The 27,995-nt window shown below is 43.4% G+C and overlaps 1 protein-coding gene across 2 annotated transcripts in view; it reads right to left on the reverse strand.

Annotated features, from left to right (window-relative positions):
• The window catches only part of SVIL (supervillin), a 225,636-nt gene extending 198,081 nt beyond the window's left edge, over positions 1-27,555 (reverse strand). Inside the window, exon 1 of one of the 2 annotated variants that reach the window (XM_037837957.1) lies at positions 27,536-27,555. The gene's annotated coding sequence lies outside the window, so the exon portion shown is untranslated. Of the gene's footprint in view, positions 1-27,036; positions 27,365-27,535 lie in introns of those variants that run through there. The other variant, XM_037837956.1, reaches the window with a different exon arrangement.
• Positions 27,556-27,995: the final 440 nt, after the last annotated feature.

Consider the following 27,995-nt stretch of genomic DNA (forward strand, 5'->3'; position numbering starts at 1 on the left):
TTCATGACACATGCTCAGCTTTCGAGGAATGACAAAACATACCTTGCCTCTGTCTTCCAGAACTTGGAGTAAAGAGTGTGAAGAGGATGTAGGAACCCAGGCTGTGCAGGGAGGCTCATGCTGTCCCAGAACTCTTTGTGTGCATGGCTGCTCCTTCAGCTCCTTTTTTTCAGCTCAAATGGCACTTCCTCCGAGAAGCCCTCCCTGACTGCCCAGTTTCAGGGAGGTTTCTCTCCCACTCCCAGCCCCCCTCACACCTTTGTCTTTCTCTTCAGAGCACTTGGCACACTTTGTAGTCACACATTTCCTGCTTCCCTTGTCCACATCTGTCTCCCTTCCCAACCTGAAAGCTCCATGTGGGCAGAACCCAGGTCTGTTTTCTGCACGGCTCTATACCCTGCATGTAGAAGGTGTGAAATAAAGATCCACTGAACAAACACACACGGTGAGGACACAAATGCCAGGAGGGCCAATCCCACCTCCCTGGGCAGAGGTGGAGGAAGTCAGAACAGCTGTCCTTAATCTCAGAGGGAACTGATGGAGAAATGGTCACCCACAGAAACAGAAGAGTTGGGGAGACCCGCGGGACACGGTGAAGCTGGCTCACCTTTCTCACCTCCTTTTACTGACATAAAACGGGCAGAACTGCTACCCCTCAGGGCTGCTGTCAGGTGCCCAGCACAGAGCTCCCACCCCCCGAATCCCAGGACCTGAGCAATTAATGCCACTCCATCTCTCTCTTCCCGTGCCAGGTTATTTGCAGAACACACACAAACACACACACACACATACCATAAAACCCTCCTCAGCAATTTGATGGATTCAAGCTACTGAGAAGGGTGGGAGAAGTCAGGTGGCAAGAAGAGAGGGAGGATGCCATGAAGAGAGCGTGGGACCACCGTCCACAATGACCCCCCACTGGCCACTCAAGCCCCTCTCAGTCTCCCCAGTCTCCCTCCCTCCTGGGTCGCTCCCTCCACCAGTGAGGCTGACCCAGAGAGACTCAAGGTCTAACCCCCTGAATCAGGACATACACAGATACCCGCTTAGGGATCCTTGGGGAGCTGCTCTTACTTCTAATACATTTAAAGAAGCGATTAAAAAAACACAAAATTATTACCCCTCACCTGTGTCTCTGCATGAGCTTTCTTGTAAACCGAGAGGCTTTTGAAATGAATTTGCATAACTCATGTAAACTTGGTGCCAACTGTTAAAGTGTTCATATGCTCTGAAATGTCATGAGGCTAGAAATGAGAATTTCATGATCAGTTTTTTAAATACAAATAATATAAGTGTTCTAGTTTGCTAATGCTTCATTGGAGGATGGCCAATGGCGTCCGGAAAACCTCTGTTAGCTGGGAAGGCACGTGGCTGGCGTCTGCTCCAAAGTTCTAGTTTCAAAATGGCTTTCTCCCAGGACGTTCCTCTCTAGCAAGCTTGCTCCTCTTCAAAATATCACTCACAGCTGCACTGAGTTCCTTCTCTTTGAGTCAGCTCATTTATATGGCTCCACTGATCAAGGCCCACCCTGAATGGGTGGGGCCATGCCTCCATGGGAATATCTCATCAGAGTCATCACCCACAGCTGGGTGGGGCACATTCCAAGCAAATCTAATCAGCACCAAAACGTCTGCCCCACAAGACTACATCAAAGATAATGGCGTTTGGGGGACATAATACATTCAAACTGGCACAATAAGCTATGTAGTTAGAAGTTCTTTATCCATGGATATTGATAATTAAAGGAAGCTTTTTAAGAGTCCATTTTCTCCTTTAGTTTGCAACTTTCACAAAGAGATTTGCAGTACAGCCAAAGCTAAAGTAGCTGCCCAAATATTCTTGGTCAAAAGGAAAAACCTACACGTGGTAGGCTGAATAAAGTCCCCTTACCCCCAAAAATACTCATTTCCTAATCCTGGGAGCCAGGAAAGTTAAGAACTTTGAGATGGGGATTATACCTGATGATCCAGGTGGGCCCCAAATGTAATCACGAGTGTCCTTATAAGAGGAGATTCGACCACAGAGGACAAGGCCATATGGCGACAGAAGCAGAGACTGGAGAGATGGGCTTTGAAGAGATGGAAGGGGCCACAAGCCAAGGAATGGAGGCAGCCACCAGAAGCAGAAAAAAGGCGAGGACAACCAGACTATACAAAGAACCCTACAACTCAATAAAAAGACAAACAATCAAATTACAAAATGGGCAAAAGACATGAATAGAAATTTTTCCAAACAGGAAATACAAATGGCTAAAAAGCACATGAAAAGATGCTCAACTTCACTGGCTATTAGGGAAATGTAAACCAAAACCACAAGATATCATTTCACACCCACTAGAATGGCCACTATTAAACAAACAGAAAACTGTAAGTGTTGGAGAGGATGTGGAGAAAGAGGAACATTTATTCACTGTCAGCGGGAATGTAAAATGGTGCAGCCACTGTGGAAGACAGTTTGGTTGTTCCTCAGGAAGCTAAACATAGAGCTGCCATATGATCCAACAATCCTTCTGATATATACTCGGAAGAAGAAAGCAGGGACATGAAAAGACATTTGCACACCAATGTTCACAGTGGCATTATTCACAACTGCCAGAAGATGGAATCAACACAAGTGCCCATCAACTGATGAACGGATAAACAAAACGTGGTATAGACCCACAATGGAATATTATTCAACTGCAAGAAGGAATGAAGTCCTGAAGTATATGACAACATGGATGAACCTTAGGACATTATGTTGAGTGAAATAAGCCAGACACAAAAGGACAAATATTATATGATCTCACTAATATAAACTAATTATAATAAGCAGACTAATAGAGTTAAAATCTAGAATATAGGTTACCAGAAGATAGAATAAAGGTAGAGGATGGGGAACTGATATATAATTTGTGCAAAATTTGATTGTAAATATTTGGAAATGGATAGAGGTGATGGTAGCACATTATCATGTGTGAAAATAACAGCACTGAATCAAGAGTGTGGGAATGGTTGAAAGGGGAAGATTATGAAAGCTAGAGGATGAAACAAGGGACTGTATAACACGGTGAACCCTGTCGTGGATGGTGAAGGTGGTTAAGAGCACAAATACTAGAATGTTCTTCCATGAACTAGAACAAATGTATGCCACAACTACACGATGTTGGTAGTAGGGTGGTATATGGGAAATGCAAAATATAGACTATAGTTAACAGTAATCTTTTAATGTTCTTCCATCAACTGTAACAAAGGTATCACACCAAAGTTAAGTGTCATTAATAAGGGGGTATAAGGGACATGGGGTTTTTGCTTTTAGAGTAATGAAAATGTTCTAAATTGTGGCTATTTAAGCACAGCTCTGATTATACTGAGAACCATGGGTTGTACACTCTGGATGGACTGTATTGAACGTGAATAAAACTGTGTTAAAATAAACAAGTAAGAAAGACAATTAAAAAAAAAAAAAAAAAAAGGCAAGTACATGAATTCTTCCTGGAAACTCCAGAAGGAACCAGCCCACCAACACTTAGATTTTAGTCCCATAAGAACCATTTTGGACTTCTGACATTCAGAACCGTAAGAAAATAAATTTGTATTGTTTAAGCCACTGAGTCTACGGTAACGTGTTACAGCAGCAATAGAAAACTAGTTTTGGTTCCAAACTACTAGACAAAAAATCTACTTAGAGAACAATTTACTATAAATCCCCATACTCACACATGCACACTTCTAATAAATAAATTCTGTGTACCTTTTCTGTTTGCAAAAGCTAGAGCTCTGGCTCCATTTCAGATGAAGACTCTCCCGCCATAATCCTTCCCAGGGTATAATCAGCTTCAAGGCAAGGTATATTGGAAATCTGGATTTTCTTTTTGCTGTATCACATAGGTATGTTTTCTTGAATCTAATAAGGTTAATTTAGTTCTTAAATAATATTCTTATTACATATTAAGAGTAGACTTATCTAATGGAATTGACCGAACTCTAATAGGAATTAATCAAGGAGACACAATTTTACAGACTTTCACCAAACCAAACTTTTAAAGAACAAAGTTTATGTTTGATCTGATCTGATTGTGTTTCAGGTTGTATTTTTTATTTTTTATTTTTTTGGCTAAATTATATACTTTAACATTTGACTCAGAACTCAAAATCTACTAATTTGATTAATTTTACATCCATTGTTTTCTCTCCACTTTAGAAACTGTGGCAGCCAATAACTAACCTATCTTCAACCACCAGACAGCATCCCTCCCTTGAGAAAATGCAGAAATGTGCCACAATGCATGAAGCATCTACAGACAAAATCATAAAGAAGTTAAAAAGAATAGCCTTCTGTTTGCTTAATAGGAATAATATGTAACAGTTTAATTCTAAGAAGGACAGAGAAAATAAATTCAAGTAGCTTTTGAGCCATGTGCTCCAATTGCATACTCCCTTCACAACATGCATGGTGGTCATAAAAGAACTGCTGGGGAATCTGCTGCTGGTAGAGCCACTGCTGCTGAAATTCTGACACTACTCAGTGTGGACCGCAGCTAAGACAGAGCAAATGACTGACTGCACACAGCTACTGGGGACCCTGGTTTTCAAGACGGGAAAAGGGAGAGAGAAATATGGAATCAGAGAAAAGAGAGGAAGGCCCTAGAGATGTTGGATTTGAATTGGAGAATATCAGTATGAACTAAATCATTTTTCCTTAAATTTCCTTCCTTGCACTGTCCACAGCAAAGGCCTGGAAGCAGAGACCTCACATTAGCAAAGAGCACACCTGGCGCCAAATTCTGATTCCCAAGCTCCATCCCCACTAAAAGGAACCAGGCTCCTTGAAGAAGTGGCTGATTCCAAATCTGAGGCAATGGAAGTGCAATATGAACGTGGAGATTACAATGTCCTTTAGAATCGGAGAGTGATTGTGAGCCTCACCTAAATGACCAAACTCTGCATCAACAACAGTGAGATGATCTAATTCTACCAGCATCTTGATGTGATTAAAATTAGAAGGGCCTGCCTTGCCACAAAAGTGCTCAGCCTGAACCCAACAGCAAATCTAGAATGTGGCATATTTGTCATGACTAACAGCCCAGCCTCTAAAAAAGACAGTTCCATGAAAACAAAGACAAGGCAAGGGCTGTATTAAAATCTTTAGATTTTAGATTAAAAGACACTAAAGAAGCAAAACCAAAAGAAATGCATTCACACCAATTAGTTTGGGAGTGGGGATCCATAAAAAAAGCAGCCCTAGAAAGCAACGAGTGGGCACCACAAAGAACGTCTTAAAGAAGAGTGGCACAAATTCCAAGCAACAAACAAATGAGTCAGAAGCTAGAGGACATTAGGGATAGGGCAAAGAAGACATCATTATTCCCTTAACAAGCCAAAAACAAAAAAGTGAAAAAGAAAGGAAAAATGCAGGTCAATCAAAAACATAAGGGAAACGAAGCACCACCAAAATACAAGAAAAAAATAGTCCAAAATGTGCCATGATTTTTGAGCGACTGGTGAAATTTAACAGGATGAACGTTTGAAAGTGATGTTATAAACTTTCTCCTTTGATTGATACTGCAGTTGTGACACTAGAATTTTTGGAAGGGGAGTCCAATCACAGCACACTACTTGGCTCTGCCTCTGACAATATGTACATTGACACTGCTCGTTGGTTCTCAACCTTTAAACTCAACCCATGCACAAAGCACAGAAAATATTCCCAGCTAGATAAGGTGAATGGTATCGACCTTGACACTGAAAAGAAGAGGCAGCTGATGAAAAGGTGAAGAAAGGGTGAGGAAGAGAGAGGGAGAGAAAGGCAGTGGCTCTAGACACCTCATTTTATTAAATTTGGAATTTGAGGAAAAAGAAAGTAGATGGAAGAAAAGAAAGTAGTGTAAGAATATTAAAATTGCAAAGGTAATCAATAGAGGAATTCACGTAGTGATAGGGCTAAGCAGTTGTGCTTGAGCAGCGTTAGCCAGTCTACCACAGGAGACACATGGTCAACAGATAACACTCAAAGCAGAGACGTGGAAAACAGCTGAGTAAGTTTACTACTAGCGTCTCAGAACACCCACAAAAAGAATTATGGGAGCCATGACGAAGGTGTCGCCTCTACAGACCACGGTGGATTTAGCCTGTGGGCTCTACTTTGCTGATTTACTCCAACGTTTCCCAAATTCTGTACTACAGGATATCCTGATATATTTAACAATATTCTTCCAAAACAAGGGGTGGGGGGTTCAGGGGGGCTCCACATTCAAAGAGTTTAGCAAACACAAGACTCATCGAAACACAGCAGATTCTTCACCTGGGGTTTACCACAGCCTTTGGTGTGGTGTGAGTGAACCCCCAAACCACAGTGCTGGGTGGGACACGCCTTCTCCACTTTGCCTGAAGACGCCGCAGCAGCAGCTAACAACCAGGATCAGCTCAAGGTTGTCCTAGGGGACAGTTAGGGAAACCGTGGATCGTCCAATCCCCATGCTTTACAGATGAATAAACGAGGCTCTGAGGGTGGTCGGTTACTGCCCACGGGCCAGAAGGTGTCAGAACCAGTTCCGGACCCAGGGCGGGCTCTTCCCACCACCCCAGAGGATGGTGCCCTTAGGGGTCCACGTGGCAAACCAGGGCAGGGCGGGAGCAGCTCTCTCCTGGGGGACTTCGGGATGAACTTGAAACAACGTAACTACTCGCAGGCAACAAGACCTAAACCTCAAAAGTTTATGACTTCCCAAATAAAACTGATTTAGGATTAAGGGACAAGAGTTCAACCACTAAGCCTTTATCGTCAGTGTATGGCAAAATAGAGATGAAAGCTATCATGGTTTATGGAAATTATCTTACAGATACATATTTTTGACTGTTTAATTTGAAAGTTTACATTTTTTATGTTTTGCATTGGTGTGTAATTTTTGTACTATTGGTGGCTGGTTTTTGTCTAAAATCTTTTTTGGAATATTGCTTAAATGTTTTGATTTTATGATAGTGAAGCTTGTATCCAGTGTTTTGCCAATTAATATTATATGCCTGTAATAAAAGCAAAAGCAAAACAAAAACAAACAAACAAAATTTACAACTGTGGACAGTCAGATTTCACAGTTTCCTTTAGGATGATCCTGCGGTGTGGTGAAGAGATCCCTACAGTGAGGTGAAGACACCCCTGGTGAGTCTGCTTCCTTATCTCTAATATCCGAGCGGCTGTAGGAAAGGGAGAAAATAAGGGGAAAGAAAAAAATAATCTTTTTTCTCAACTTTTTTTAATGATTCCAAGGCATATTATCCAGTGTTCCTAAGCACCCTTTCATTTTATGACCTACAAGCCACGATCAGCTGTTGATTAAGCATCTGACAAGCACAGAGCAGATGTCTGGGGGAGATAAAAGAAAGTCCAGGTGGATCAGAGACAAAAGAAAAAGCTTTAGAAACCTGAGATCTACATAAATATCCTAATTTCTTGTGATGACAATACAAAAATATGAAACAAAGTGACATATTCTTTAACATGGAAATGGGCAGGATATAAACTGAATTATATGAGTTTTAGAAGAAGAAAAAAAGCAGAGGATGTTCAGAGGGTAAACAGGTGGTCCAAGCAAAATGGGATTGAACAGAATTGGGGATACCCACCCTGAAAACAACAGCTTGATTTGTAAAGTGGTTTCTGGAATTTAAAATGTTCACATAGCATCACTATTTTCTTTTCTTTTAATACATTCATCAGCCATTGCATTTTCCCCATGTTTTTGTGGTATACTTTCATGGCCTACGATTAATAGGGATGGAGCTCTGGAAACATTGTTGGTCAGCTCAGCTAAGGGGCAGCTTTCCCCTAACACCCTCATTAGTGGTGTGTTAATGAAACCTGCCTCTTCCAGAACCGTGGAAATGCCACCTCTGCTGACCGAATTCCCATCCAAACTTGCTCCAGGGGTCACTGGTCAATAGCCCACGGGAGGAGGGAGAGCAGCTGCTGCTGACCTACAGGCCCTGACTGGGCCCCATCCCCAGGCAACCCTCCATAGGACACACAAGCTGCCCCTGAGGTCAGAGCCCCGCTAGCCCTGAGACTCGGAATGGGCCAGCCCAATGGGAAGTTGTCCAACCCCTGAGGCACAGTCATCAGATCCTTTAGGGACCACTCAATTATACAAGACTTCCTTTTGCTTGCTCCACTCCTAACATCCTGGGTGCCCCGGGGCTGGACAAGGAGAGGAAGCTGCAGGTGAGAAAACATCTAGGTATTTCTATGCATCCAGGTTATAGATGTGTACAGTCCCTGAGCTGCACAATCCAGTGCAAGGACCACTAGCCACACACAGCCACTGACTTCTCAGATGTGACAAGTGCAAAAGAGGAATTGAACTTTTAATTCAGTTGATGTGATTTTAATTGATTATAATACAAAATTTTAAAACTGAAGCAGTGTAAAACATTTTTGCATTAAATACGTTTTTTGTTTGTTTGTTTTTTTGGTTTTTTGCTTTGTTAGGACTATATTTCACTCTAACGGCTGTTTTGGGTAAGGTGTCATTGTTGTAGTGTGTGTCGAGTGTATGTGACATTTTTAGTATTAAGCATAAGGACTTCACTGATCTAGCTGGTGTCAAAGAGTTGATTCTGTTTGAATGATTTTTTTCCCTGCACATTGATGTAATATTGTAATGGGTTTATTTGAATATTTTATGCAGACAGCACAAGCTACACTGGTATCTATGCAAATTATAATTGGTAATTAACATTGAAATACTTATTTTAATTATAATATAATGGAATTATTCTTCTAGTTCAAAAAAATAAATATGGTCAAAGTTTCAAATTTAAATCAGTCTTGGTACTGATACAAAATCAAGTGGAGATGCAGAAGTGAGAACAGTACAACAAAAAAGATTGGAAGGTAAATAACAAATATCATCATCAATGGTGACTGGCATTTGCTGTGGCCGAGCCAGATGAAAAAGCTGTTTGATGCATTAAAAATAATAAAATAATACAGACACTATTAAAAAACACGTTCAGCAAAAATATGGCAAATTTGATATGAGGTTTCCTCTCAACAGTCAAAAAAGAACCAATTCTGAAACCAGAATTAAATGTCAAACATAAAAATTTTAAATAAATTTTGACAAAATCTGAGTTGTAAGTTAGGCAGCTATCACACAGTTCAGATTCTTGCACAAAAAAAAAAGAAAATCATTTTTAGATGGACAGATGCTAAAAGAAATTATTATCCAGTTATGGGAATTTTGTTTAAAAATTATGAGGAAAAGAATTTTAAAAGATTATACAGTAAGTGAAAGATCTTTAATTAAGCAACCAAACAGTTGTCCATAAAATGCAAGGCTTTTCTAATAATACCAAAGAACAATAGTTTCAAAAATGAAAACTCGTCCGTACTTTTCCTTAGCTTCAGATGAGTTGTGCAACATAAGAGCCATTACAGAATTAATACTTTGGGTATATTTTGTCTTAAAGATTTCCAAATTTATGAAGGAATGTCAATTTGCAGCCTAAAATTTAACTAACGGCATAGATATTTTTGAATCTTTTACATCTGTCAAAGAAGAATTTCAGCTTGATATTTAAAAAAAAAAGTTTCTATCACAATAGAGTCCAGCTATGGTCGAAAGTCCAGACTTAATGGATTTTTAAAATAAGAGACTGGTGTTTCTCTTACTGCTTCATTCTATTCTCTGATACTTTATATTTGGTTTCATGAAGTAAAGTCTACGAAACCTGTCATGGATATACATGTTAAAATAGTTAGGCAGGTACATACAAATGCTATGAATTATCATCAGGTTCTGGAACTGCTCAAAGGGATAGAAAACAATGAATTTAATGACCATGTGTTTTTTGCCAATGCTCTTTTGTTGAGTTGTGGAAAAGTTTTACAAAGATCCGCGGTATAGTTAACTCCATTAAAAAACTTTTTTAAACTAAAGGAATGCTTGCCAAAACCTCAGTAAAGACAAAAAATAGCAGTGTGATTTATGTTTTTTCACAGATATCATACTGCATATGAATGAGCAAAAATTGACGCTCCAAGGAAAGGAAAAGCTCATTTGTGACTTGAGTAGAAGAATTTATATCAATACTTTTCATAAAATAAATAAAAAGTAAAGGTTTTATGGATTTAATTGAATTCAAAAGTATTATATAAACTGTCTTCAAAAACTACAAGGAAAATTTGATGAAGGCTAAATTTATCAATTTAGAGGTACTTTTCAATTTTTGTAATACCCCTTTGAATGTGATGTTAAGAATACTGAATTGTGAATTTATACAATTTGAATAGTTATAGCATTGAAATAGATACACTTCTGCATCAAAACATCAAGCCAATTCCTTTAAAAGAGATGAATGAGCTTTGTCAACACGGAAATGAATATTAAAAATGATTTTTTGATACTCAGCTCAGTTATTGGAAAGCTAAGTATGTTTGGAATGTGGTTACACAAGTCTCCATTTTCCACTACAAATTTTATGAAATCTAAATAGAGATTAAGTATTACAGATAAAAATGTGGTATCCAAAATCAGATCTGCTGTAACTGTGACATACACACCAAATTTCAAGACTTAGTACAAAGAAATAATAGAAAATATTCCACTAATATTTTTATATTGATTGTTTGTTAAAATGATATTTTGGGTAGATTGGATTAAATAAAATATTTTATTAAAATTAATTCCATTTGTTTCTTTTTAATTTTTTAATATGTCTACTCGAAAATTTTAAATTACATGTGGCTCACATTATACTATTGAACTAGCTAAAGGCCCTTACAACTCAAAGTAAAGTCTTTTTTCCAGAAGTATCAATATCATCTGAAAATTTCTCAGAAATGCAGAATTTTAGGCCCCATCTGACCTACTGAATAAAAGCTTCATTTTAGCAAAAACCCCATTTGATCAAGATAAAGTAATAGGAATTAGATTTACCCCTCTGCCTGAAACAACCAAAACAAAGAAACCAGACAAATTATATTAAATAATGGTTTTCAGGATGTGGGACATTGGGTAATGAAGGACGGTGATTCCTCAGAGATGAGAAACATGAGGTGAGCCTATGACTGTCCCAGCTTATGGCCTTGAGATATTTTCTGGCCATGATACAGGGAGGGGTAACCCAGGAAGAGCCCAGAAGATCCCCTGAATTGAGTATACAGAGCTGAGTGTCTCAGGAGACCAAAGCAGCTAGAGTTTGCAGGACAAAGTACCAAAGAAGAGAAAACTATACAGAGAGCGAACTCCAGAGATCTGCAGTATTGCCGAGTATTCATCTGGGAACTGGACAGTGCATGGGTGTGAAAAAGTGCCTGAAGCTAGGGAAGGAATCACGGAAAAGGATTAGAGGTAACATTACCTGGTGCTCACCCAGGGCTGAAATTAGTGCCTGTTTCCACCAGGCAGGTTGGAAAAATTCATACTTCATGGTACACTGGGTACTGTATTCAGGAAGATCTTGCCTCAGCAGTGGAAAATAATTGGTTCTAGACTGAGCACTGTTTCAGTCCCACCTAATAAACCTCAAAAGCAAGACCTGAAAGAATCAAATTGTCTCCAAATAATTTAGCGGCACCCCAAAACAAAGCTCAAGAATATTTATAGTAATAAAAAAAATCTAGCACCGAAGAAGATGAAATTTACAATATCTGCCATCTAATAAAAAATGATCAGCCATGCAAAGAAGCAGGAAAATATAGTCCAATATCAGGGGAAAAGTCAATCAAAACTAACCCAGAATTGAGACAAGTATTAGAATTAATAAACAAGGACAGATAGTTAAGATTTTAAGTAGAGACATGAAATATGCAGAACACAGATCAAATTTCTAGAGATGAATTCCACAATGTGTGAGATGAAAAACACACTGGATGGAGATAATGGCAGAGCAGACACTGTAGAAGAAAAAGATTAATGAACTTGAAGTCAACAATAGAAGCTATCCAAAATGAAAAACAGAAAAAAGAGTAAAACAATTGAACAGAGCATAAGTGAGCTATGGAGACAACTTCAAGCAGCCTAATATACATGAAACTGGGGTCTACAAAAGTAGGGACAGCAGAAATTACATTTCAAACAATAATGGCCAAAATATTCCAAACTTAATAAAAAATATAAACCCATAGAGCCAAAAAGCTCATCTAAGCTAAGCACAAGAAACATTTAGAAAATTATACCAAGGCACATCCTAAATTGCTCAAAACCAGTGAAAAAGAAAAACTCTTTCAAGCAGAGGGAAAAAAAGACACATTTTGTACAGAAGAACAAGGAGCAGGACAACAGCAGATTTTATGTTGAAAACAATGCAAGTGACAAGACCGTGAAGCAACAGCTTTTAAAAACTCAGAGGAAAAATCTGTCAACCTAGAATTCTATGCCCAGCAAAAATACCTTTCACAAATAGATAGTTTTTCAACAAGCACTTTATCAGACATGTAAACATGGAAAGAATTCATCACCAGCAATCCTGCATGACAAGAAATGTGAAAGGAAGTCCATTAAGCAGAAGGAAAATGGTATCAGGTAGAAATATGGATCTACACAAAGGCAACAGGAGCACTGGAAATGGTAACTACATGGGTAAATATATACTTTTTGTTATTTGAATATCTTTAAAAGATAATTCCTCAAACAAAAATAGTAACATATGGAAAAGTAAAATACATAGCAATGGTGCAAAGGCCAAGATGTAAATATATTATTGTAAGGTTCTTATACTATATGTGAAATGGTATAATATCACTTAAAGATAGATTGTGATAAGTTAAAGATGTATAACATACACTCTAAGGCAACCACAAAGTAGCTAAACAAAAAGATACAGCTAATAAGCAAATAAATGGAATCACTAAAACACAAGTAATCAAAAAAAGGCACGTTAAAAAGGGAAAACGGGAACAAACAAGAGATGGGTAAATAGAAAAAAAAAGGAAGATGATAGACTTAAACCTAACTATATCAATAATCGCATTAATTGTAAATAGTATAAGTAAGCCAATTAAAAGACAGAGATTGTCAAATTGAAAGGAAAAAAAAAGCAAGATCCAACTACATGCAAGAAATGCGCTTTAAATATAAAGTCAAAAATTGGTTAAAAGTAAAAGCAATTGAAAAAGATGTATGATGCTCACACCAATCATAAAAAGGCTGAAGTGGCTATATTAATATCAAAGATTTCGGAGCAAAGAATATTACTCGACATAAAGAAAGGTCATTGTATAAAGGGCCAATTCACCAAGAGGACATAATAATGCTAAACATTTATGCATGTAATACCTATAATTCAAAATACAAGTAACAAAAATTTTTGCTACTTGTATTTTGAATATAACTGCAAGGAGAAAAAGGCAAATTCATAATCATATTACGTATTTCAATACCACTCTCTCAGTATTTGATAGAATAGATAGAAAACCAGTGAATACATAAAAGACTTCAACAAGATCCCCAGGTAAACTGTATGCACATAAACGTTTGAAAAGCACTACTCTACACTACCAATAAATGGGCAGACAGCCCATATCAATGACAACTTTTGGCAAATTTTCCTTTAGGCTTCTTTTTGAAGCCATCGTTACTGGAGTTCTTTTATGTCACTTTTAGGCCAAGCAAGAGATAGAGGAGAATGTCTTTTCAGGAAAAATAATCTTAAAAAACAAATCATGGAATACAGAAATGGTAGAGTTGAAAGACTCTGAACTTCAACACCTTATAAAGCTGGATATACCACAAGGCCCACCACTTAGATTTAAACTCTTGGGAGTTAATGCATTTCTTTTCGGGACTACACTAAGAGCTGAGGTCAGGTGCAGATGATGCTGAGCACATAGCCTAACAGAGGACACGCTCAAAACATTTGCTCTTTTCCTACCTGCACTGACTAGTCAGTCCAAAACGCCACAGGTGCTAAGATTAGCTTTCCAGCACACCTGTTTCAATAATCCCAGGAAGACCCGGGAGACAATACCTCCAGCAGCAAAGCAGGACAGCATCTGCATTTTCATCTCTGCAAATCCTGGGGCATCTTTCAACATGGCCAATACTTTTTTTTCCCATCCCCAATGAAGAGCTCTACTTTATTTATGCAGGTAACTTATGCTTTTCTAACAGCCATTGCCTTCCAATCTCATAATGGATTAAAAAAGAAAGGAAGAAGTGAGAGAGCTTTGTAACAAAGTTTTAGTTTGTGATGAATATAATATTAGAAATAACCATGACTATTTTAAGTTTTTTTTTTTTAAAGCCCACTGGAAACTCTCTGTCATTTGTTATTGGCTCAAGTGAACCAAGAGTGGAAACAACAGAGTAAGGAGTCAGACGACCTGAATTCTAGACCCAGATCCTGCTACCTACTTGCTTTATGATCCCAAACAGGACAGTTTTCTTTGTGAACCTTGATTTCTTTATCTGTAAAAGAAAGATAAGAAGACACGTCCTGCTCAACTCATCCTGCAGGGTGCAAAACTAGTAAAAATGAGAAGTTTGTGAAATCATAAAGCACATGTAAGTGCAAGGTATTGTTATTTTGAATGATTGTGGTCTTTCATTTCTCCTATTAATCCAGAAAATCAAGAAGCAATTCAAGAGGGGAAAACTTAAATTATCAAGCTACTATTTTTCTCCTTTTTGAAGTTATGCACTCCATATTACATCACTAAGCATCAAACTTTTCTTTAGTTGTGTTTTTAAAACTTGAAAATTTCCCAAATTACTACTTGAAAGACCTCTCTTCAAGTAATGAAGAAGTGGAGTAATAAGAAAAAGTCTGAGTAACTTACCTAAGACTATAACATACAGCCCCAGAAGTTAAGACATTTTGGCTTAACACTCACCTAAACTTTCCCCAAAATCCTGCCAGAAGGTTAAGAAAACAGTGGTAAAATCATACCTCAATAAAGTTGTTTTTTAAAAAGAAAGAAAACAGTGGCAATAATCATCTTCCAGGGTTTATAAGCTGGAATTCTTTCCATATTGGCACCATACTGGTCTTTTAAGGATGAACACATTTAAAAAAACTAAAAAAAAAAAGTGTTTTCACAAAGAGCTGGACACAGATCTAGGACAATAATGTCTTTTGCAAAAACTAGGCAAAATACTTGAATCCAGGCTTCCAAAGCCAACTTGAACTTAAGAGCACTAAAAACTACAACCCTTGCTGCGGATGTTCTCACAAACATTCAGGACTGATGGTTTGATGTGCCCAGACCTCTATCATGGGACTTGCCCTTATGAAGTTCATTATTACAAAGGAGGGGCTAAACCTGCTTATAATTGTGCCTAAGAGTCTTCCCCGAGTGCCTCTTTGTTGCTCAGATGTGGCCTCTCTCTCTAGCTAAGCAAAATCATTGGGTGAACTCACTGTCCTCCTCCCTACGTGGTATCTGACTCCCAAGGGTGTAAATCTTCCTGGCAACACAGGATATGACTCCTGGGGATGAATCTGGACCCGACATCATGGGATTGAGAACATCTTCTTGTCCAAAAGGGGGATGCGAAATGAAACAAAATAAGTTTCAGTGGCTCAGAGATTCCAAATGGAGTCGAGAGGTCACTCTGATGGACATTCTTATGCACTGTATAGATAACGCTTTTTAGGTTTTAATGTATTGGAATAGCTAGAAATAAATACCTGAAACTATCAAACTGCAACCCAGTAGCCTTGACTCTTGAAGGCGATTATATAACAATGCAGCTTACAATGGGGGACAGCGTGATTGTGAAAACCTTGTGGATCACACTCCCTTTATCTAGCATATGGATGGATGAGTAGAAAAATGGGGACAAAACCTAAATGAAAAATAGGGTGGGGGGGATGATTTGGGTGTTCTTTTTTACTTTTATTTTTCATGCTTATTTTTACTTTTTCTGGTATAAGGAAAACGTTCAAAAAATAGATTGGGGTGATGAATGCACAACTATATGATGGTACTGTGAACAGCTGATTGTACACCACAGATGATTGTATGATATGTGAACACATCGCAATAAAACTGCATTTAAAAAAAAACAAACTACAACCCTAACTGGACAGTTGTACTGTTAAATTGAACTGCATTAGCATCAAGCAATGCTTAGGAAATCACCTGCTACACGGGTTGCCTTCCTCGGGGTTGCCAGTCACACGCACTTACTGACTTAGTCCACTGGAAAGTGCGTGGAACGTTAAAGTGAGAAGATCTAGACTTAAACCTCCATCCTGTCACCCAATAGATGCATGATTTTGGCCAGTCCTTTTACCTCTTGGAACCTCAACATTCCTCATCTGTGACATGGGAATAATACCACCTACTACTTGTGGTTGCTGGGATTAAATGGAATCAGATATGATATGTGAAAGTGCCAGCAGTGTCCTGTACATAAAGGTGTTCAGTAAATATCTGTAAATTGGAATACTCACCTCTCAAAGTTTAATTATGATTATTCATGACAAGTCATTTTCATAGCGCTTAAGCTGAAAGTTTCAGCATTCGTCGTTAAGAAGGCATTGCTCTCAGCAAGAGCCATTTGTCCTGCTAGATTATGAACAATGCTATAGGGACTAATAATAATAGTAATAGGAAAAAGAGCTTGAGAGAAAAATTCTCTCATACTATGAAAGCCATTCTTTTCTTCTTTTAAATGCTCTCTACTCCCCAGTCTATACTGAGATTAAAAAATACTAAATCCACACGCATTGTCATATTTACCAGCACTTGCAGAGAGTAATTTGATAAGCCTAAGTACAATGAAGGCAACTCCGACTGCTTCCACAGCCAGTAACAACCACCCCCCACCCCACCAGTTGTCCCAAGAATGGAAAACAGTGGGAAAACTATTTAGAAAATGGGATACGATGTAAGAAAAAAGCCATAAGCAATCCACATGAATCTGGCCACCAAGTAGGATAAAACAATTGGAGAGGGAGGTTTGGGTGATGATGATAAAAACGTAATACAACTTTTAAAAGCCGACTTCTGGCTGAATTGGGAAATGACAGAGAAGGGTACTGGAGAACATGAGAAAGACACATGAAACAGGGGTGGGTTAGTGAGTTTTGGTAGTTCTGCAACCTGATAAAAGGCACCACTATTTGAACTTAGGACCAGTGTCTGGCTCAAAATGGAAGTGGGTTTTCCACAGTAAGTTTGTGGTTTCTTCTGTTCCTTCTAAAGAGGCCTGGACACTAGAGATGGAATCAATTTGTTCATGGGCAAAAAAGTGTTTTCACTGTCTGCTGTTTTTCTTTTGCTCCAATACTGTGAGAACCAAGTATAGGGGGAAAAAAAGCCACACATTGAAAGCTTTTAGTTTTTTAAAAAGTGATGAAGTTTAAAAAAACAAAAACAAAAACACAGATGTTGGGTTTATATAAATAATCAACCAAAACATCTCCCAACCATATAATTTTTTTGTCAGGCACATAATATGTCTTTCTTTCCCCCCCCTGGAAACTCAATGTCAGAAGTCTATAACTATGACTGCTTTTCAAAAGTTAATTGAATATTTCTGGAGTCAGAATGAAAAATTATATAAAAATCTTATTTAAAAGCCTTATATCAAACTCATTCTTAGGCATGGGATGGAAATAGTCTAACATTGCTTGAAATAGTTCTCTCTAAATGTGAGCTCATGGGTTATCAGTTCTGCCAGGAATGCAGGCCTTCTAATGATCTTAAATCATTCTTAGATCTTTTGGACTTAAAAACTGATGGACTTAAAAAAAAAAAAAAATGTTTACCTCTAAATTTTCAACTGAGGCATCTTCTAATGATGGCACACAGTTCCAGGACAGAGGTATGTCCTTCTATTCGCACTGCCATCAAGAATGACATCTGAGACAAGACATACAGACACACCCCTGAAGCAGAACACACTTGCCAAAGTTTCTTCTTGAGTGCCAGGGAAAAGTCATCCTGGAGAGGACTGCACTTTGTCCCCATCCCCCAGTCTATCCTTTACACAACAGTGAGGTGGGGTTTGGGACCCCCAGGACTGCACTTATGCAAATGGCTCCCAAGGTGTCCTTCCTTCACTGCCTACGGTGATGGGGATGGGATCAGAAGGAAAAGTAAACTTAGGAAGACACTGAAATGCCATTTTTCATGTATTGCCAAAGTTTGTGATCTTGGATCAGAGTTCAAATTCAAGCATTTGTCAGCTGTCTTACCTCACCTGAGGTGTTTGACTTGTCAAGAAGAAAAGCCAACACTGTGCCTGGGATAGCGAATACAGTCCCTGCATGCCAGCTGCTAGCGTCATCATCACTGGTACCACCAGCACATCCTCTTGTGTCTCCATTACACCTTGAGTATGCTTCCACCACACTTTTCCAGGCTTCTCTGCATACAAATATATCTGCAGACTGTAAGCTGCTTGAGGGCAGGGATTCCTCTATTCTCCTCACAGAGCATACTCTCGCTCTCTCACACACACATAGTTAATAAATGTTTGCTGAACAAAGGGGTGATTGAATGAACTGTCTGTTTGGTTATTTTCATATTTTGTTTCTATATAATTCTAATTTAAAGGCTCTTTCTCCAGATCTTGTCATAGATAGTGTGCCGGTTTGAGTGTATTGTGTCCCCCAAATGCCATTATCTTTGTGGTCTTGTGTGGGGCAGAAGTTTTTGGTGCTGGTTGGATTTGCTTGGAATGTGCCCCACCCAGCTGTGGGAGATGATTCTGATGAGATGTTCCCATGGAGGTGTGGCCCCGCCCATTCGGGGTGGGCCTTGATCGGTGGAGCTATATAAATGAGCTAACTTGGGGGGAGAAAAGAGAGTGCAGCTGGGAGTGATGTTTTGAAGAGAAGCAAGCTTGCTGGAGAGGAACGTCCTGGGAGAAAGCCGTTTTGAGGCCGGAGCTTTGGAGCAGATGCCAGCTGCCTTCCTAGCTAACAGTTTTCCGGAGGCCATTGGCCATCCTCCGGTGAGGGTACCCGATTGCTGAGGTGTCAACTTGGATGTTTTGTGGCCTTAAGACTGTAATTGTGTAGTGAAATAAACCCCCGTTTTATAAAAGCCTATCCATCTCTGGTGTTTTGCATTCTGCAGCATTAGCAAACTAGGACAGATAGATAGACCGACAAGGTAAACTGAACCAAATGGCCACATCAAGCTTCTGATACCCAGCAACACCAAGTAAAGAACTCTGCTGGAACAAAGATCCCCTGGCGTGGGTATGTTCATTCCATACTAACACGAACTCCTAATCCAGTGCTGTGAATGGAGCTGTGTATCTACTGTGGCAAGAAAACCATGCTCCCTTTTAATTGGGAAGTTAAAGAACCAAACAAATGCCATGTGGCATAGATGAGCATCCTTTAGCTTTTTTCAGAATTCCAAAAAAGTGGAGCATGGAGAAATGTATTAAATAGTCAGCAAATAAATAAATAAATAAATAAAATCAGAAAAAGAGCAGTTTTCATGGCGTGAGCAAGCCCCAGGTGGGCAAGCTGCAGAGCTCAGGGCAAACATTGCCATGTGCCCCAGCCAAGCAGGGGCAGTGCCAACCACTGCTGTCAGTCCCTGCAGCTGTGGGTCAAGACAGAGCGAGAACATCCTTCCCCACAGTTTCCCAGCGGCCAACCTGCTCCATCCCTGACCCTGTACACACCCCTCCATGTTCAGAGCTATGGGGAGAAAAGTAGATTCCTAAAGCAGGATCAGTCTGTGAGGATGTCCTAAGACCTGTATCCCCAGGATTTCACAGATACAGGGTTGCTGCTAGGAAATACACCTGAGCCTCTTGAACAGGACCCAGTTACAATCTTACCAAGAACAAATGCTCATAACACAAATGTGAGCCAAACTGGTTACAGAGCACAAACTTCCTCCCAACATCTTTCAAAAACGAAATTTGGAAAACAAAACCCCAAACATGAATTCTGTGTATGTACAATTTCCATTTGCAAAGGAAAAGGTTATCCAAAAACAAGCTCATGTTTCAGTTACTTCCAAGGTATTGCTCTGTGAAGGGAAAGCCAAAATAAAGTCCAAACAATTTTCCCCAAAGCCCAGGCCTTTGAAATGCCCTGACCTGACAAGTTGCAAAGCCGGTGCCTCCAAGTTTTGATTCCAAAGAACCGATTTTCTTTTTAAAGCAAAAGCTTTCTTGAAATAAAATCTTGCTAGGGTATTTAATGTAATTATTAAGCTACACAAAGGTGATAGTGGAACAGGATGCAAAGGTTTGTGAATTGTTGAGAAGAAAAAAATAAAAGAGAAAAAATATATACTCCTCAAGAAGCGCTGTCAAGAAAGGGGAGGAGGGAAAGGAAGAGAGAAAGAAAGAAAGCGGCTTAGGATGGAAACAAAGCCAGGGACTGGAAAGCCTGGGAAACTGCAGACACAAAGGATCAGCTTGGACAGAGGAGGGGCTGGGCAGGGCTGCCTAAGCCGCTGGAGGAACCACCAGGAAAAGCTGGCAGAAGTAATCAGGGGGGATGGCAAGGGCGGGGGTGGGGTGGGGAGGACTTCTCCCAAGTCAAAGAGCAAGGCTGATAGAGGGGAAAAGGCAATTAAACACCAAGGACAGATGGAGATAAGGGCTTCCCAGGCGAGGGCTTCCCAAAGACACTTGAAATCAAAGACTGCGGGGGTGGGGATGGGGTGGGGGGCACTGGGCAGCAGCCACAGACCAGCAGCAGGAGGGACAGAACATCCAGAGAGAAAACAAAGGGTCCCAGGATGAGAAGAAAGCTGCCAAAGTTTGGGGATGGGGGAACGGGAGAGGGGAGAGCTATAAGGGTGTGGGTGGGGAGCAGGACTGTGGCTGCACAAGGTAACACTAGAGCAGCCCTGAGCAAAGGAGGGGCCCTCCTCTGTCTGCACCCCCCAGCCCATCCCATCATCTTCTTCCTCCTACAGGAACTGGCTGTTGTTCCTTAGCTCTAAGTGCTGAAGGAACAACACGGTCACCACAACCCAGGGGGCCCATTTTCCAACAGTTCCCTGAGGGAAAGATCACACAGGTATACATGCGTGACGTCCATCTGGAATTTTGTAGCACCCAAGCCATTCCATAGCAATAAGCACTTTTGTGCAGTAAACTGGAAGTCACCTTCTGAAAGGGGTGGGCTGGCTGGAGAAGGATAATGGGCTCAATAACCATGTTGGGCCTCTGTGTATATGTGGGTGTGGCTGTGCACATGTGTGCATGCCCGTGTGTGCACACATGTGCAGGTGTGTGATAGGAAGGAAGCAAATGCACTTGAGAGACAAGACCTAGAAAGGTAACAGATAGAAGAACAATTCTGATGTGCAGAGAAGTGTCTTGAGAAAGAGAATGATCCCCGGGAAAAACCCAGCGAGGACCACCAAGGTGAAGCTCAATGAACCTCAAGGACTAAACTCTAGCTTTGTATAAGGTGATCCTCCAAAGACTCACCTAACGAAAGTGCTGAAATTTTGAGTCAGGAGATTTTAGTTCTGATCCTAGCCCAGGCTGGGCTCCCAACTGCTTGCACACCTCGGTTTCCCTTTCTGCAAAATAGAGAGACTCCCTGCCATCAGCCCTAAGAACCCAACAGAGTTTTCAGAGTCTCGGATGAGAATGACAGTAAACCAACTGAAAGTGAAATGCTAGAAAAATTTATCATGACCGTGCAAAAAGGAAGAGGTTAAAGATGCAAGAATGTGTAAATAGAGTCCAGAAGAGGATTAAAGAGTTTAGAATCCTGGGGTCTAAATCAGCAACTTGAAGTCACTAGGGGATCGGAAGCAACAGCCGTTTTCTTGCACAAGAGCCCCTAAGAGTTAAATGAGATTCCGAGTCAAAGAAGCGTCCACGTGATTATGGTTTATTTTATAACCTCTTACAGAACAAAGGGGATTGGAACTGACTGAATCCCAATGAAGGACTGCGATTTATGCTGTAGCTACTAGGGAGCATTTCTGCACCTCCCTCGACAATACTTAGGAAAGCAAAATGTGCCTGAGGGCACGGGCAGGAAGCGCAGGGACAGGTGCCTCCACACGAGGGTGAGGCTGTCTCTTTTAAAGACACGCACTCAGAATCGGATAAACCTCTTCTCTCCTTCTGCACCCAGACCCTCCTTCTCGATTTTTATTGGCACATCAACTTGCTACTCTGGCTTTATTTGAGCTGACATGATTACAACAACGCTCGGAAAACAAAAAGGTGCTGCTTCTGCTCCAGCCCTGACCCCATTGTAGTTTAAGTATTTATTTATATCTGTTGTCTCTCAACTGAGAGTCCGTTCAGGGCTGGGCTGGGCCTCATCCCTCTTCAGAGCTTTCCCAGGCCTGTCACATTGTAAACACTCAACATAAGATTTGCTAAATTAAACCAAACAGCCCAATCGCTTTGTATAAATAACAGCTTCTTGGAAACCGAAGTTGTCTCCTCCATAAAACAAGGAGTGTGGGCCAAGTACCTTCCAGGTCTAACAAATGCAAAATAATTTAATCTTCTGAAAAGCGGGAAAGCATTGTCTGGACACGTGTCGCAACTTTTATGCATTTCACACAATAGAAAAACGTATTATATAATTACACCTGATTCATATGGCTATTAAAAATAAACAATTAATTTTACTGTTAGACCCATTCTTTTGTTAGTCAATGAAATATGAAAGCAGCCTAGGTTTTCGATACAGAAAAACTATACATGCTGATTAGTTTGGAAAAAAGAATGTTAATTCTGACATTTCCTTTTTAAACCTTCTGCTCTGATAGACTGTATCTGGAATAACATTGACATAACAGAAACAAACAAGACTATTATTACAATGGCTACAGTTAACAAAGGCTCCTGGATTTTTACCTTCCATGGTTACTGCACAAAAGCAGCAAATGTAAGTACAGTTGCCCCCAGCAGCTGGCAAGTTCTTCCCCCATATGTGAAGAAGTGTTGAACAGCTGGGGAATGCAGGAGGCTTCTGAACAAGCTGCTATGTGATCCAAAATAATGCTGCCTGTTCATCTACCTTACAATGGAAGCCACAGACCAGAGCAGGTCTGGCGCATGCCCTGCAGCTGCTTCTTTCTTCCCCGCCTGAGAGCAACAAGTGGCTACAAATGCAAAGACCTTGCACAAAAGCAGGACGTGGGTCCTAACCCTTTACGTGCCGTAACACAGTGGTGTAATGCTTTCGGTGGCAATCCTTTCCTGAATTCTGGTCTAATGCACTTCGGGGAGATAACTTTCCACTTCACACAACCGAGTGGTGTTTAATGACATTATAAGGCTTCTACTGCTTCAGTCCATGACTACTGTTTAAAAGATAAAAACAAAAACAAAATTGACAACTATAAAAACAACACAAGAGGTACTTTCAAAAAAAGACCTGGCATCCACAAAGAAAACTATTTCTCAGCTTGTATTTGCTAAATCGAAAAGGTTTCAAGGTTTTTAATACAGGAAATAGCAACACTGGTTGTTCACTAGTCAATCGAACTGCAACTCTTTGTGCCAAGCTAGTTTAACCATTTTCAGGCTCATTCATAGTTTTTGACAAATAGTTTTGAAAGGTTATCTCAAGCTCTTCTTCCTCCTCTACCAAGTCAGTGGCTCACCTTTAAATGGTCTCAGAAAATACTCTTTCCAAGGAAATGGTTCCTCCTGCCAAGATCGGGCCAGCACAATTTTTATGGAAGCAGATATTTTTCTTCAGTGCAGAAAGAGAATATTTGCTTCCTTTTCTCCAGGTAGTTTGATTTTGAGGGTTTTTTGTTTGAAGTCCTGTCCTGTTGGCCATTAGGACTGGCTTTAAATTTAAATGAAAGGGAAATGGCTGGAGGGCTGGCCGCAAAATTACAGTGGTAAAACTAGGAGGAGTGACCCGCCATTCCCAAGACCCTTGTAAATTCTTTGGGCAACTGGGCAGTTTTCCATCACTACCAACCACCCCCACTTGCTGACAAGGAGGAGTAATCACTGACTGCACGATACTGCAGTATTAACTAGGAAAAATGGCAAGTTCAAAGCAATTGTGAGCTACTTTCTCTGGATGAGAGGAGGAAGGAAAGGAAAGATTCCATTCTTAAACAGCAACCTCATTGTCATCATTAATTAATAATAGTTAACATTTATTGAGCAGCTACTATGTGCGAGGCACTGTGCTAAATACCTTATATGGATTATCTAATTTAATCCTCCCAGTTTGAAAGTAAGGGGTACTACTATGTTCCCCACTTCAGAAGAGGAAAGGGAAGCTCAGAGAGGCTGAGTGACTTCTCCAGGTTACAAAGCTGCTAAGGGCAGAGGCGGCTTTTGAACCCTGCCATCATGACTTCAGAGTCTTGCCTTGAATGGCCAAGCCCCACTGGCTCTGCAACTAGCACAGCACTAGGACACTCTGAGTCACAGCCTGTCATCTCAGAGCATCAAACATCTTTCTTTAAGGCAACAGTTTCAAATACATACAGGACCATACCAAAGTCCCTTAATGATCAACGTGAGCTCCATGTTGCATGTGTGTGAACAAAACCATATTCTTAGATACCCAAAAGAAATATGAGAGTTTTAACTCTATGTCAGCCAGTCAGACAAGGGGTGGTCTTGTTTCTAAGGCAGACTTCACTTGATTTTAAACAAGTATTCAGCACAGTGGCAAAGCCACAAAGCTTAAATGAGCTTCAAGCAACAGGGAAGCCCAACAGAGCTCGCATAAGACACCACATAAAGGACAGCTATTGCAGACTCTCTTTGGGGTTGTCGGGAAATTCTCAGGGTTTGGGAAGAAGCCTTAATTCTCTTATACCATAAGTTTTAAGTGAATCGGTTTACTTGAGGCACTGGCTCTAACAAAAGCCATCCATACGTGTAAAGTCCATCAAACATCAACGTCTAACAGGCATCCCAGGGTTACAACCTAAGCCCTGGCTCTCAGATCAGCAACACTCTTTGCCAAAGAAACCGGAATGAATAAGCAGTCCTCTCTGGGGCGGGACAGGCTCGTGGTTCTGCTGGCCTCGGTTTATCCTTCTGCAAAATGGAAACACCCCCCTCGGAGGGGGCTGTGAGGTTTAAAAAAGACCCTTCCGCTGTGTGTCTCTAAGATTCTCACGTCCACCAGGCACTTCCTAAAAACTAGCTGCGGCGCTTTCCTTACAACAGGACTACAAAAGAAAACTTTTGAATTCTATCCACTGATTACTGAGCGCCAGGGTTCCACCCTGACAGGGTGCCCCCGCTTTCTCTTCGGTCGGTTCCCGGGAATCTGGCGCGCAGCGGAGAGGCCGCCCCTGCCTTTCAGTGGCCATCCTTCTGCCGGTGCCGGGGTTTGCACCGCGTCACTACAGCCTCGGCGGAAACAAGTAGCGCTCTCCATTTCCACTGCTGGCCTCTCCCCTTCCGCGGAACTCGCAGTGGCAATAAGCTGCAAAGCCTACGCCAGAGGCGCTTAACCCCGCACCTGACCCCGACCGCGGCCTGGACGCGCGCCTTCACGCCGCGCCCTCCGGGAATGCCCGCAGCGCCTGCGGGGGCCCCACCTCCCGGCGCCCGGGGCGGGGGCTGGTCCCGGAGGAGCAGGCCACGCCCGCCCCTGGGGGAAGCGCGCGCGTCCACGCCCCGCCGGGTTGGGGCACGGGAGCGCGCAGGCAGGGCGCGCGGCGCGGGCAGCGGGAGCGCTGGGCTCGGCTCGGAAGCGGGGCGCGGGCGGCCGGGGCGCGGGCGCTCACACCACCGCCCGGCGCGTCCCCGGAGGAAGCGGGCGGGCTCGCAGCCGGGCCCTGCCGCCCCCAGCCCCTCCTCCCCGCTAACGGGCCGCTAGCAAAACTTCCCGAAACTCGGTGCAGGGAAATCCTCCCTCGCCGCCGGGCCGGCACCTCCCGAGGGCGCGCGCCCGGGCGCGGCGGGGACGGAAGTGGGGGAGCAGGGGCTGCGCCGCGCCTTTGTTACTGCTCCGGGACCCCGCGGGCCTCCGGGGACACCCGATCCCAGCCGCCGGGGCCTCGGCCCTCCCCCCTCGCCTTCCGGGGGGGCTCCCGGGTTGCCGCCGCCGTCCCCCGGCAGGACTCACCCGATCCCGAAGGATGCGGACCCCACCTCGGGTCTCCAGGACGGTGGAGGGGGAAGCGCAGCGGGGAATCCCTAGTGTCCCAGGCCTTACCCCTGGCGGCCGTTGCTCTCTCCCGGGGCCACCGCGCGAGAGGGACGCTCCTCACCTAACCGAGCGCTTCCCACACCTCCCGTTTCGGAATTGCCGCTTTCCCCCGGACTGGAGAAACCCCAAGTTCTCGGAAGCGCCACGGCCACTCCTCGCTTTCTTCCCGCAGAGCGAGGACCCGGGTCCCCCCTTCTCGGGATGATTCATTTCGCTCCTTACCTGGAGGCTCGCACCAGTCCCCTCCCCTTCACCGCCCGGCACAGCGGCCGCGAGCTGGCGCCCTCTGCCGGGCCACCAGGGAGGAGGGCACGGCGGATCCGGGACAGGGGGCTGAGCCAGGCGCAGGGACCCCCGTGCCTCCCATCGCGGATGACCCACTACCCAGCGCTCGGGACCATCCTGGGGCCGCCCTGCCGGGGCTGGAGTCAGTGCCCCGGGCGGAGGGGACCCGAGCTGTCCCCGCGCCCCAGGACACCTGCGCGCCCCCCGAGTCGCCCCCCTCGCGGGCCAGGTGTCCCGAGGAAACCACGACGAGTCGTGTGCACGTCCTGTTTTAAAACACTGGCAAGGCAGTTTTTACTGTGTTTGCAAACGGAGTTTGTGTTCCATACCCCAGTTGCCTTGCTCGCTCTCCTCCCCTCGAAATTTAAAAGGACCGAGGGGGAGGGCTGCGCATGTCACGTCCCCTGGGTCCTGGGGCTAGAAAAAGGCTTGGGGCCAGCTCCAGTGCAGCTCCAGCCCCGGGGCGCCGGGGGCTCTCCGACCTCAGCCGAGCCGAAGGTCTGCGTGTCACTGCCCGAAGCGGGGGAGTGGCAGGAATCGAATGACTCTCGCTTTCGCGCGAGTAAACACACCTCCAGCAGGGTCGCCTTCCCCACTCAGGCCCTGAGGGAACTCCGGAGGGGCCGGGGGGTGGGGGTGGGGAGAGGAAATGCAGGGTCGCAGGCCCGCGTCCCGCCCGGAGAGCGTCGGCCCGGGGCCCCGACTTCCCGGCGTCACTCACCTCCTCGGCCCGCTCCGGCACCAACGCCCCGCACACCTGCCCGGGCCCCGGCGTCCGCACTGCGCTCCCGGCCGCGGCACCCGCCCGAGGGGCGCACCCTGGCCCGGGACCTCGGCGGAGGCGGCGGCGGGCTCCCTGCTGGAGCTCGCTGTCGGGCCAAGAACGTCCGGCCCAGTCCAACTCGCCGAACGGAGCAAGTTGGCGAGGTGTGTCAGGGCTGACCCGGCGCCTCCTTCCCCAGCGTCTCCGCGCCGCGGGCCAGCGCGGTGGATTAATTATAGGCCCCCGGGGTCGGCCGCCGGGCGCGCTGAGTGGCTCGGAGCGCGTGCCAGGCCGGCCCGGCCGCCAGGCCCACCCCCTCGGCGCGCGCCCGCCCGCCCGGCGCCGTGCCCGCGCCGCCGCGCACACGCGCATACTCTCCGAGCGCAGCCCGGCGGCCCGCGGAGCTCCCACCAGGCTCCGGCCGCCGCTTTCCCGAGACCCCAGGGGCGCCTCTTACTTGACAGCTACCCCGCGGGCGCTCTGAGTTGCCAGACGTTCCGGAGATAAAACACACCCACGTCGGCGAACGTTGACGTCCACGGCGCTCGCGGCCAGTTGTCAGGGGGAGCGCCCCGGCGGGCCACTCGCAACTGTGAAAAAGTCACGACGCGCTCCGCTTTGCCCGTCTCGGCAGGGAGAACTGCATCCTACGTCGCGGGTTCTCCAACTTCAGCCACATCCGAGCCGGCTGCGCCCCACCCCGGGAGTTTCTGATTCTGTAGGGCTGCGGTGGAGCGGGCGAATTCGCATTTCTACCAAGTTCCCTTGGTGATGCTGATGCGTTTGTGAAGATTAAATGAGTTTGTGAAAGTACTTGGTAACCTGCAAAGCAGCAGATAAATTTACAAACATCAAATCCACTCTTCTGTTACTTGTCTGTTTCAGTAGACATTTAATTTTTCCCCAACCCGGGCTGT

This window comes from Choloepus didactylus, chromosome 5 (genome assembly GCF_015220235.1).
Source record: "Choloepus didactylus isolate mChoDid1 chromosome 5, mChoDid1.pri, whole genome shotgun sequence".
NCBI classification, from domain to species: domain Eukaryota; kingdom Metazoa; phylum Chordata; class Mammalia; order Pilosa; family Megalonychidae; genus Choloepus; species Choloepus didactylus.